We start from the raw sequence: 13,204 nt of genomic DNA, 5'->3' as shown, positions 1-13,204 counted from the left end.
CCTCCCTTCCTCTCTCAGCTCTCTCCCTAGCTGTCTCTCTCTCATTTATGGATCCTCTCGTGTCTTCCCATTTGTTCCATCTCTAACCTGTCTGCTTCAGTTTATTCACTGTGCAGATTAGTTATTTGAAGGAGTAGAAGCTAGAAGCCTCTTCCCAGGCCCAAAGACCCAGAACTTGTCAAAGAATTCTCCTCCCTCCTCCCTAAGGTTTCATGGATGGAGAAATGCTAACATTCCCACTGTGCTCTGGCTGATGCTCTTGCCCTGGAAGATTTTAGCCAGTCTATCCTGGTGGGCCCTGGAGGTCATCTGCAAAGCACTGGCTTCTTTCCAGCCTGCTGGCAATAACAAAGGAAAGAAACCTTGCTAGTGCCCTTCAGAGTTCCAGATGGAAAAATCTCTTTTTTCTTTTGGTTAATTAAGGATGGCATTTAGCTAAAATGTTGGTAGATTGCTAAGTAAAAGAAAGGCAGCTAATAATGCTGACCATTCCTAAGCAAGAGGTGGCCCCTGAGGCTATCCAACTGCCTTGATACCAGATGCCAATCATTTCTGGAAATTTTGTGGTCTGTCCAACCCAGACATCTGTGCATGACTCAGTCCACAGCAGCAAATCTGAGGTGGTGGTAGTTCTGGATCTTCAGCTCTGTAGAAGTTCAGGCTGATGTCTCAGAATCCTCCAATTTAAGTAGCTGCCTTCTACTCTGAGGGCCTCCATTTCCCTATCTGTTTAATGAATACTTTCTAGCCCTGCCCCTCAAATTTCAGGCTCAATGGGAGAATTGAACAAGATATTCTATGAAGCAGTGTGCTTGGTTGGTCCTTAGTAAACATGGCCCCCACCCTCCTGCCCGATCTCTAGGCTCTCTAGAATGTTGTGCTATAGTCAGAAAATCTTCAGTTTAAATAAGGGTATAAGCAGTACTTTCACTTTGAGTAGAAATTGCACTTCTAGGACTAACCAGCAGAACTGAAAGCTTGTAAGGATCCATGTGCAAGGATAATTGCTGTATTGGTTGTGATTGTCGAGTGGGAAACGGCAGGAAAAAAAGAAGCACAAAACAAATGTGTGGCTGTAGAAGACAGGCTGAATAAACTCCATAAACTATAGTGCTTTACAGTGTTGGATTGACACCTCTGAACAACAGTGAATTTTAAAAATTGATCTGGAGAGATGGCCATGATTCATTCATTGAAAAAACAAATATGTATAGAAAAATGTGTATACTATGATTTTTTAAAAAGTAAACTGTCAGAAACATGCATGGTTCTGTGACCCTAAGAGAGATATGGAATAACACCAGTTGCCAACATTGCTTCCATGGAAATGGAAACAGGAAAGTGACATGAAGGGAAGAAAGGAGATTTAAGAATCTACTTAATTTATTTCTATTTATCTCCAAATTGTCTGCTTTTTTCTAAATATAGGTATCCATTTTTTTGGTAATGAAATAAAGTTGTTAGAAGTCTACCCCACAACATAGTCTTCAGTGAGTGAATTGAGTAAATGGGAAAATGGAAGAAACCTGATAGTCCTACCATTTGCAAACATCTCTTGAAACAAAAGATGTTTTCATGTTCCAGATACTCTACCAATATGCAAATACCCTCGGTGGCTGAAGCTGATAAAGCCAACCCTGTCACTAATCTGTGCTGTGCTTTGTTAACCTGGTGGGGGGGGATCACCTAACTTTGAGGGAAGGAGGAAAGGAAAGTTTTAAATCAGACACCTCTATGTGCCTGGCAGTCATACAGTCTTCACACAAACACCAAGTTCTTAAATACAAAATACTCCTGCAGAGTATCCATCCATTCGGCCCATTTTATGAACAAGGATACTGAGGCTAATAGAATTATCTAATGTTGTAACCCCAAAAGCTGAGCCAGATGCAAATGTAGACCATTGATGCCAAGCAAAATGGGAAAGTTGCCAAGTTCCCAGATACCAGTCAACTGCTTTAAAATGGTATCTTTGATATCAGTAGAAGTATCAACAGCTGGCATTTGTTGAATCTTAGGTCAAGTCTATCTTTACTGACACTTTATTTTGCTAAGTATTTTTTATTTCCAAAATCTATCAAGTTTTGTAATTTTGTTTGCATACTAATTTTAATTAGTACATGTTTGTGATACACAACGATTATATTCACCTTAGGGAACTGGCACAAATACATCTTAATCAGTGCTCATTTTGGCAGCACATATACAAATACGTCTTAATCATTTTTACTTCTCCTCCTTGCCCTCTTGTCTTCCTCCATCACTTGGTCTTCCTTTCTCTACAAAGTCTACCTCTCTGTTTCCTATCACTTATCTTTTCTTTTGCTCTTTATTCATATTTTGAGTTTCTCCTATAAGATATTTAAACTGCATCTTTTTTTTTTTTTTTTTTTTTTTTTTTTTTATTTTTTTTTTTTTTTTTTTTTTTTACAGCTAAGTACTTTAAGTGATTATTGCAAGTGGTGATTGCTTGCTGAGCATAGGACTCTGACATTGCCTTTTAGCCACTTAGGTTACCGGGTGGTCAGTGCTGACAATAGCTGCATTTTAGAAATGAGGGAACGGAAGCATCAAGAGGCTAAGTAACTGGACCCACACAGTCTGGGTCTGTGTGTAATGTGTTTTGTCAAGGTGCCTCTTAGCCAGGGACCCAAGAACTTTACAAGGCACTGGGGAGAATGTGGCTCTCACTATTCTCTTGGTGGGTTCTCTTGTCTCCTTCCCATGGTGGAGAGATGAAAGTTAAACCCTACTCTTGTCCTGGCCCAAAGCTGCCAAGATGGAGCATGCAGAGTCCACAGATGGTAGACAAAACAAAGCCTCTTCTAATGGCAACTGATGTTGACTCTGACAGCAGCCTCCAACCCACGCCGCCCCCAGCTGTTCCTGAGCAGCCTCCTGCGGTGCAGGGTGAGCCCGTGTATCTCCCCCTATTTTGGCTTGGTAGAGGTGCATACCTGCCTCCCCAGTCACCCCAGCCCTCCTGTTTATCCTGAAAACAACTAAGTGCTCCACACCATCATTTAGAGGCCAGGGGGTGGCTGCCAGGGCACCAGGCAGTCCAGGCCTGTTTGAACTGTCCTGGGACCTGTTGCTTGCACGTGTGCCCAGAGCCCATTTGCCTAGGAATTAATGGGCCCCCACTCCCCTGCTGGGTGCAGACACGAGCCAGTCTGGGAGGCAGCCAGGGAAGGGGGAGGAGACCGGTAATGATGGTGGTGGTAGGTGAGAGGCACCGCTAGGCTCTGTCTGACTCAGCTTGTGTTGATCCCTATGACCTTGAGCCCCTTGGTCCTGATGGCTCAGTTTCCTCAAGCAGTATCAGCCCCCGTGAACTCTGGAGACCAGCAAGCTCATGGACTCAGATTTTGGTGAAGCCTGTGCTGGGGCATAGCTACTGCTCCTACTGGACACTAACAACCTTAACATTTATTGCATGGTTAGCAGAGAGGTACACAAGGTTTTGAACTAACACTTTGAAAGCTTGTCGCTGGAGAATAACAGACTTCCAGAATAGTGTGGAAATTATAAATGTTCAGCTCAATGTATTTTTCATACCCCGGCATACTTATGTAATTAGCACTCAAAACTCCCTCACTCAACTCTGAGAGTTGAGGCAGGGTCCTGGATAAATTGTTTTTGTATTCAGTGTTTGTTATAGTGCTAGGGCAGGGCACCAAGTAGATCTGGAGAATTGTAGACTTAACCCCATACTTAATTTGTAACTATCTTACCCAGGTTCCTGAAGCCTAAACTTTTAATATTTGAGCATACCCTTTGTAATAAACAAAATTCAAATGCTCATGATCCCTGCAGCTCTGGTCCACTTTTCAAGACTGTCTGTTGGAGGTGAACAGGGCAAGTGTATCAGGTCATGGAGGAACAATTGACACTAGAAGGGCAAGAAGCAGAGTTGAGCTTGGGTTTTCTCCATCCTTCCTTTTGCTACTATCATTAATGATTTCCATCTAGAATTCCTGACTTTCTTGTGTTGATTGAGCGCTTCTGCTTTAGGAAGGTATTACCCTTGAAGTCATATGATCTGGGCCTCTGCTATGTGAGCTGGGGCAAACTCTTTCCTCTCCGACCTTCAGTTTCCCCTTTGGTGGCACGGGGTTGGGGGTGGGGGTGAGGCTGAGATCAGGATGTTGTTTGCAGGGACCTCTGCTCTGACAGCCTGACTCTGCCATAGTTTATTTGTTTATGGAGAGTGCCCTCCTCCTCTATGTGAGGGTATCTATGTGTTCAATTCTTGTGTTAAAATGAATTTTGCTAGGAGAGTTTTCTGAGTCCTTCATAGAAAGTGTTTCAGGCCCGGGATTTAGCCTAGTGGTTCCGCCACCTGCCTCGCAAGCACAAAGAACCGAGTTGGATATCTGGTACCAAAAAAATGAAAATGTTTCATGAACCCCAGAGATCTAATAGGAGTGAGAACACAACTAGCAATAAAATAGAGAATATTTGTTGAACATCTTCTTGTGCTAAGACCTTCCACAGTCAGTGCAAGGTCCTGATAGCACCCTAGGTGATAAGTACCAAGTGTTCCCAATTAATTGGCGTGGACACTGAGGCCCATAGAAGTTGTTATAGGTGTCCCCCAAAGCCTCATGCAGTCAGAGGTGGGGCTTTTCCAGAGGTGGCTGGATCTAGAGTGTGTGTGTGTGATTCACAGTGCAATGCTAGGATTAAGGGTGGATGATTGCTGGATTAGCCCACTGACTGGTTTGGCACCACCCTGATCCTGGTAGCCTGGATACAATACAAGGGACAGAAAGAAGCTTGTTTTGTCCCTCGTTGCTTTACTATCTTCTGCCCACCATGAACTGTTTCTCCTCTGTGATGCCCGTTGGCCATCCCACCCTGCTTTGGAGCCAGCCATTTACGGGCTGAAACCTCTACAAACTGAGAGCTAAATAAACCTTTCCTCCTATAGCTTTGGGTGTCAGGTATTTTGTTTCATCAACAAGTAGCCAAGACAGAAGTAAAATCATTTGTACAGGTTTACACTTTATTTGCCTTCCCATATTGTAAATCAGGTCTGCTAGAGACCAGAGCATGTGACTTTAATGTTGAAGCCATCCCCCCATCTAGACCTCTGTCCAAAGCAAGCACATTTCTGCTTTCCAAGGGGTCTGGAAACCATGGCTGCTCATGGATACTTAGAACCAGCCCCGCCACTTGAAGAACTATATTACCTTCTCCCAGAGAAAGAAACTGAGGCATAGAAAGATTAGCAGCTTGCACAATATAGTGGTTCCCAACATTTTAGTTTTCAGAGACTACTTTGAAATATTGGAGTTTGAAAGGACTGCAAAAGCAAATACCAAATTTCATTTTAAAAATTTGGGGGATATCAAAGTTTTAGATAAGTGTTTCTTAAGTACATAAATAGAGACATGTATTTATAGCTCCACATCTTTATACCTTCTCTAGGGCTGGCTGATTTGCTGTCACTGAAGTCTACTTGTCAATAGAAATAATAAACATGTAGGGTGATGCCTGACCAGGCCAGATAGGGAAGTAACTTTCCAGATTGTTTCTGGAGGTCTGGGGTGCTGGGATGTGGTTTGATCTCTAATCTAGCAGCCTTTGGTGACATAGGGACTATATTTCCCACCCCAGCTGGACAAAGGCAGTAGAAGCCTTGGAAAATGTGTGCTATGCAATAGTATCCCAGATGCACAACAGATTAAGATGTCTGCCTTGAACACAAAAGGCTGACACTAAGGCAGTGTTTTTGCTTCAAATAATAAAAGGCCTGACTAGAAGTGACATAAGCAATGAGTTCCTTTATTCTCCCTCATTGCAAGAACTCCAGAACCAGGAAAGTTCCAGAATGTTCCTTCCATCTTTCTGATCTTTTGTATTTTGGCTCAGCCCTTATGGCTGCAACACGGTAGCTGCAGCTCACAGCATCACAAACATCAAAAGCAATGTTCACCCAAAGAGGGATGTTTGCTTCCATGAATGGCTTACATACCCATGTACAAGGAAGCCCGAGAAAGACTATGTCCACTGTTTTCAGGCTCTATGATGGGAAATGGGCTCTCTCTACAAGGAAGAAATCCTCTGGGTTGTTTGTTGAGTAATCAATGGCACCTGTCATAACTGTTAAAGAAGCGCCTGTTGCCCTACTGACAGATAGCTGTCTGTCATGTGGAACGTGGAATAATGAAGCTCAGGGAAAATCCTGATATAGTTTCTTCACCAAGCACCTCACTTTCCCCTCCTTTTACATTGACACTTCATCCTGTTCCCTACACCTTGTCAGGATCTCTTACTGCAAAGACAAGTTAGACTAGGCATCCATAATCTGCCAGCACCTGATCTATTATCTGACGTATCCTCACAACAATCTCCATTTTACAGATTGGGAAGCTGAGACTTAGAGAAGTAAAGGGATTTTCCCAAGGTTGCACAGATGGTAGAGAGGAAACTGGGTTGGAATTCTGTTCTGCGTGACTCTAGAGCTGCCTTCTTAGAAACCATTATTAAATTATCCTGACTTAAAGAATCTGGGCTCTGACTCCAGATCCTGTGAGCTGGAGCCTTAATTTTCATTTGGCTAGCATCTCACTGGCCCAAGACCAAGCAGGCATTGATTGTTCCTCTTTTGTGCCTAGCCTCGGATGACCCTTTATTTAGCCTGTCTCTGTCTGGCCCCTTTGCTCCTAGCAGTTTCTTTCTTGGTTTGTGTATGTGGGTGGGAAGGGAGATAAAGGGGAGTAATATCTATCTGCCACCTCCTGGAGTGCCTCTCTGCAGGTAACTCAGATATAAAGTTACCCTGAGCCCCTGCTCTGCCCCTGGCAAGCCTCAGAAGGAGCATGGGCAATCAGATCTGATCTTGGAATCACTGATGTGGAAAAGCCAGGGGAACAAATCTTGTTGGCTCTGGGCAGGTGCAGCTGTCACTATCTCCAGCCCCAGGTTCTGGCTGGCTGGCCCCCTTCCTGGGAGTCAGGCCCAGGTAGGGGAGGGTCAGGGTGCTTCAGAAGAGAAAGGGAGCTGGGTACTTTGTGTGCTCTAACATAGGCATGGCCATGCTGGTCCCAGCAGCCTTTCTGCTAGAACAAACCTGTTCCTCACCCTGGAAAGAAAACCCCTTGGACAGGTGAGATTGCACCTGTCAAATAAACACAGTTATGATTGTTGTTCATTCTTCTACAAATAAAGGCCATCAAATGTTCTTAATCTCTAGGGCCAGGCTTTCTGAACAGTAACTCTCTGTCCTGTAAGTAGTCCCCCTCATTAGAAGTGACCTCTCAGACATGTAACCAGTAATCCACTCCATCTTGTCTGTGTCCTGTGCCAGTTTGCACATCCCCTTCTCCGGATCTAAAATGTCCCTATAGGAAGAATACTCATCTTGCTCTTACAACGGAGAAACCATCGGAGGGCAGAAGATGGTCACCCCACAAACACGTTAGGAGTCTGAGGTGGACTCAGGCTGTCTTTCTGAGCTTAAAGACTACACCTGCCTGTCCATCCACCCATTCCTCTGTCCATCCAACCAGCACACGCTAAGTGGATGTCCTGTGCCAAACATCGAGAATCCAGGAACTGAGATTTCTCTGCTTATGCAGAGCTTGCTGAGTACTGAAGGACACCAAAAGGTCAGCCCATCATTGCAGGGCAGGGAGCTAAGGGTGTAGATGGAGGCCCATTCATATCTCACTCAGAACTTTGAGTTTAACTGAGCCCTGCCATCACTCCATCTCTTTCTAGAGTAGAGAACCCTCTCAGAAAACACCCAAAGCAGGGATGAACCAGATTCACATTTTGGAAAGATCGTGCTGTACTGCGAAGATAAGACTGGAGACTGGGACTGGCTGTGAGGCTGATCCAGAGGTTAGGTCTGGCTGCCTGGACTGGGGCAGCTGAAGAGGTGTGGAGGGCATTAATGAATGGAGGGAGTGCATCTGAGCAGCGCTCAGGAGGAGGTGCCAGTAGGATTGGGTGAGAGGTGAGATGGGACTGGAGAGGAAGAAAAGGAAGCACAAGTGATGCCTTCATTTCTGAGCTGGGTAACTGGGCAGGTGCTTGGACCCTGGCTGAGGGGAGAAGGGAGTCTGTGAGAGCAGCTCGGCTCACGAGGTGGTACACAAGCCAGAGAAGCTCACGCAGGGCTCAAACTTCTTATCTATGGAGGTTCTTTTGTCCCAGGAGGTGATGACCTCAGGGTGCTGGTGGCAAAAAGTGCTGCTCAGGGGTTGGGAGAGGGACTTTAGAGCTGTTTTCTACTGAGGGTTCTAAATCCCAGGGGCCTTTGTCAAGTCTAGAGACACTTTTGATTGTTATAACCTGGGGGAAGGTGCTACCAGCATCCAGTAGGTAGAGGCAGGGATAATGCTAAACATCTTGCCATGCACAGGACAGACTCCCAGAATAAAACGAAGAACAATCTGGCCCCAAATGTCAATAGTGCTGAGTATAATAAACTCCACCTCTATTGGTCAGCTTTCTGTCACTGACAAAAACAACTTAAAGGAGGAAAGGATCATTTTGGCTTATGGCTTCAGTCCCTGATCAGCTGGCTCCTTTGTTTCTGGACCGGTGGTGGGGTGGAAACATCATGGTAGAAAGGTGTAGCAAACAAAGGGAAAGTTGTTCACCTCATGGCAGCCAAGAAGAAGAGGGAAGAGAGGGAGGGAGGAATGGAGGGAGAAGGATCAGGTGAGGAGGAAGAAGAGGAAGGGAAGAGGAAAGATAGAGAAAAGAAAAGAGAAAGGAAGGGAAGGGAAGGGAAGGGAAAGGAAGGGAAGAGAGGAAATGCCTGGGAGCAAAATATAGGTCCCAAGGCCTCCCCCAATGACCCACTCCCTTCACTTAAACCCTACCTCCTAAGTTTCTATTACCCTCCCAATAATGCCATCAAATTATGGACTTGTGAATGGTTTAATCCACTGATGAAGTTGGAGCTCTCATGATCCCACCACCTTCTGAAAGCTCCCCCTCTCAATACATGGGACTTTGGGTGAACTTTTTAGATCTAAACCATAACGCCACTTTAAGGAAGCTGAACAGTGAAGTTCAGTCATGGAAGCTGTAGTGCTAGATGTTTGGCTCAAGTCTCAGGTCTCTCCCTTAGTACCTGTCTGATCGTGGGCAAGTTACTTAGGCACTTTGTACCTTGAGTTAAAGCAGCCAGCGCAAGTCCTGTTGCTCAGGAGATCAGCATTTGATAGAAGGTGAGCATTTATCCACTAATCAGTTCAGATGGCCACACCCTGTGAGTGTGATGGAACTTTCAGTTGTCATCACAGGGCTCCTAGAACTGTGAGGCACCCTGTAATGTGTGTTACATACATTGGCTTCACAAAACCCTGCCAACTAGTGTTTCTGTTCCTATGTTGTAGATGAAAAAACTGAGACTCAGAGAAGTTGAGGTCATGCAAGGGACTAGGAATACATAAAATAATAAGGTTCATCTGGACTCTCTAGGATCTCAGTCTAGTTAGGGAGATAGGAATATAAACCAACACTATAAAATGACAATTGAATGCTTTAATTTCCATTCTGTCTAATATGATATGCATTCAGTTAGCCACTGATAACCATAGGGCCAGGCACTGTGCTGGTCACCTGGGTTCCTGACCTTCTAGAAAGCAAGTCAGATTACCAGAAAATGCATATGCAGGATACAGTCATATCCACCAGCATCTGTATTTCCAAGTTCCAGGTAATGAAAGGAGTTGGCTCATTTATGCTTAAATTTTATCATGATGAGTATCTTCATTGTACACACTCTGGAGACTGAAGTTTTGAGACACTAAGTAACTTATCTCAAGTCTTCTGGTTGGTTTGTGGTGGAGCCACATTTTGAAACCTGGTCTTTCTAACTCTAGAGTTCAGGGTTTTAACCATTCAGGTGGATCCCTGCTCTACAAAACCACATACTTGTGCTTAGTATCCAGGCTTGCCTAACACCTCTGTCTATTTTCTATGGACATCTCTTTTGATGTCACCCTTTGGAAGTGATTAGCAGTCAGCCCTGGGCTTGCTCGGTGCTGGGGAGAGGAGTCTGCATGACTCAAAGATGGTGAGATCTTGGGAGTTGGCAGTGAGAACCTTGCTTCTGCAGAGCCTGGATTTATAGTAGACAAAGACAGGCAGCCAGCCCTAAGACATTATGTTGGCCCTGAATAGACCCTCAAGGGCACTTCCTGCTAATCCAGATAGAATCTCCTTGCATGATATGATCTTCATTTTGAAAAAGACAGGTTCACTGTGTTCTCTGAGAGCAGCAGCAAGGATGTGTGTGCATCACAGAACAAGGAAGAGGAAACCTGAAACAACAGACCCATAAAAGGTGTAGTTGTCTTCCTAGTTTCCTTCCCAAGTGTCATTCAATGAGAACCAGTCAAATAGTTCCAGGGAAGTCGTAGTTTAGCAAAACCCCAGGCCAGTAGATGACACTTTCCTGGATATAGATACCAGGGCTACATATAGGTTATAGCTGGGTATCCAGGTGCCTAATGAAGCCTCAATAATTGCTTGCCCACTAAACAGCTAGTGAGATTTGCATATTTATGTTCCACTCCTTTTTTGGTTTCCCTTACAAATATTTATTGAGCATCTCTCAGAGGCCAGCCACTGTACAGCAAACTGAAGACAAGCAGAGATGGCCCCTGTGCTCAAGGAAATGCTGAGCAGAAGCTAGTTTTAGGACTCCTGTATGGTTGGGGCATATTTTCACAGGGCTGAGGAATAGGCACATGTAACAAAGGGGGTATTTTGAGAGCAGTGTCAAGCAGGGCTCCTCATTCAGCTGGGAAGCTCCTGGGAGCTCTCTCAGATGCCTAAGCCATTGACCAAAGAATATTTCACAAAGAAACCCTTTAATGGAACCCTTTTTTCAGGCAGATACCACGAAGATTATCAGCTGGGAAAGTTTGCATGCTCTGGCCTCAGTGTGAGTTCTGCAAGTTATAGAGGAAGGACAGGGCTATAAATGGGCTGGAACTGCAATACCTCCATTCATTTTGTTACTTGTTCTCTCAACAAATATTTGGTGCATGCCTGGTGTCATGCCAAGTGCTCATGGGGTTTCTTACTTAAGCTTCATAGCACCTCTATGGAGTAAGGACTAATAACATTCATCTTGTATGGAAATGGAAGCTGAAGGCCAGAAACACAAAGCAAGGTTGCAAGGCCTATAAATTGTACTAAGTGGACTTAGGTCAAGTTCTAGTTCTGCCACTTTCAGTGGTGTGAACTTGGAATAAGGTAACTTCAGAGTCTTAGTTTTCTCATACACAAAATGGCTATGCTGTGAAGCATAAGTAAAATAATGTCCCAAAGGGCCTGGCCCATACACCTTCAGTATGCTGTAATTCTCCTTTCTCTGCTGAATCCCTGGGCTCTGGAATCTTGGCCTCCAGAGAACACAGTAGGGCTTGCTATTTTGGTCCCAGCTCTTAACTTTCTGGGGTTATCCAGTCTAGCCAAGTAGAGAGGTGCTGACAGGTCTAATTTCCTGGACAGGGTGCCCTGGGGGCTCCCACCCTGCAGAGCAGTGTAGGGAAGGCGGAAGCTTCCCTCAGCCAAGAATTTAAGGATACTCAGCAGTTCTGTTTCTCATATCTCTATGTTTGGGCACTGCTGCCGGAAACTAGCAGGGTAATAAATGTTTTAAATATAAGGTAATAAAAATTTGGGCCCCCCAAAAAACTGAAATTCTGCCTAATTGCTTGCTCCTGAAGGGACTGTTTGTATTGCTTGGAGCCAGGTGAACTGGTTTAATAGAAGTGCTGTCAGTCGCCAGGGATTTAGCTCAACAGTTCGATGGCCTGCCTTGGAAGCGCAAGGACCCGAGTTCAATCCCTGGTACCAAAAAAAAAAAGAAATGCTGTCAGTCAAAGACCTGGCTCAATCACTCAGAGAGGTATCCCTGTTGATCCCTAACTACTCAATGCCCTAAGGTCAAGGAGGAGAGGGCAGCGAAGATGTCCCACAAAACATCCTCCTGAGGTCCCTCTGGGCTACAGGACTCTGAAATTCCGTTCATAAGACAGGGGTTCAATGAGATAAAGGAGAAAGCTAGGATTTTAGCTCCACTTTACTTAGCACTGTTCTTTGCCAATTGGTGAACTGGCTTTTTCATACATGCAAAATCTTGAATCTTTGCAGCATCTCTAGGAATTCAGAGCATGGACTGCAATGTGAAGTACAGCTAGTGCTGGCTGGCTCCACAGGTGTGGGGGTGCTGCTAGGGGTGTGAGGCAAGGTGGTACCAAGGGTGAAACATTTAAGGAAGCTCCCACTGTCAGGGTTGTAAAAGTACAGGGTCAGCGTCCGAGAGTGAAGCCTCCTTAAATATTGTCCCTTGGGTACTTCATTGGCTTTTCCTTCTCTGTGTCTTAAGATATTTAGCTTTCCGTCAGTCCTTAGCTGTGAAACTAACAGGACCCACCCCTCAGGCTCATTATGAGGATGATGTAAGATTCATGAAGGAGGTCACCACTGCGTGCACTTCTTAAATGTGCACTGATTAACTACCAGGCCATTTTATGGATGAGGAAACTGAAGCTCAGAATGATGGCTAGTGGGTAGAACCAAATTTGGAACCAGGCCAGGGTGAGGGGTATAGGGGGAGGTCTGGATTCAGATGAGGCATATAGATTGAGACCTGAAGTTATGGTAAAAGATAGGACTGGAACCAAAGCAGGTGGCTTGGACTGGTATGGTGACAGCATTGGGACATTGCTTTCAGATCCTGGATCTATTCTGAAGGTATCAGTACTTTTTTTGAGAATTTGATGGAAGCCAGTAATTATCTCCCCTATAGTTGTACCCATCACATACAACCTGTTGCCTACAATGTTGGGGGACTGTGGGTCTCTCTGAAGGCCTCTGTGGTCTACACATGAAAGAAGATCTTGATTTTAGCAGTTGTATATCATACAGATGCAGTTAAACCTAAGTCCCAGCCATTTTTGCTTATGCCCAAATTTGCTCATGATTTATGACTTCCTTTGACACTGCCTCTTACCTGTAGCTCTGGGATCCCTTGATGAGAAAGCAGAGTCTCTGATTTTCCCTGGGGCTTCCTAGTTCCCCTGCTTCCTGCTCAGGACACTACTGGGTGGGCCTGAGTGGCCCAAGCTGAATCCCCCAACCGGAACTGTACCCTAACAGCATTTCCTGCTGTGGGCACTACACACACAAGGGCCAGCTCAGGTTACAGAAATAGAAATGAGTA

The 13,204-nt window shown here is 44.9% G+C and overlaps 1 long non-coding RNA gene across 1 annotated transcript in view; it reads right to left on the bottom strand.

The window, feature by feature from the left end:
• The window catches only part of LOC104860879, a 14,879-nt gene extending 5,675 nt beyond the window's left edge, over positions 1–9,204 (bottom strand). The window contains exon 1 of the long non-coding RNA XR_779836.1: positions 9,133–9,204. This is a non-coding gene — a long non-coding RNA (uncharacterized LOC104860879). The remainder of the gene's footprint in view (positions 1–9,132) is intronic.
• Positions 9,205–13,204: the final 4,000 nt, after the last annotated feature.

This window comes from Fukomys damarensis, unplaced genomic scaffold, assembly GCF_012274545.1.
Source record: "Fukomys damarensis isolate Sample0158 unplaced genomic scaffold, DMR_v1.0_HiC HiC_scaffold_9, whole genome shotgun sequence".
Taxonomy (NCBI): domain Eukaryota; kingdom Metazoa; phylum Chordata; class Mammalia; order Rodentia; family Bathyergidae; genus Fukomys; species Fukomys damarensis.
Note: the sequence above shows the minus strand (reverse complement) of the source record. Positions and strands in the feature narration are given on the sequence as shown.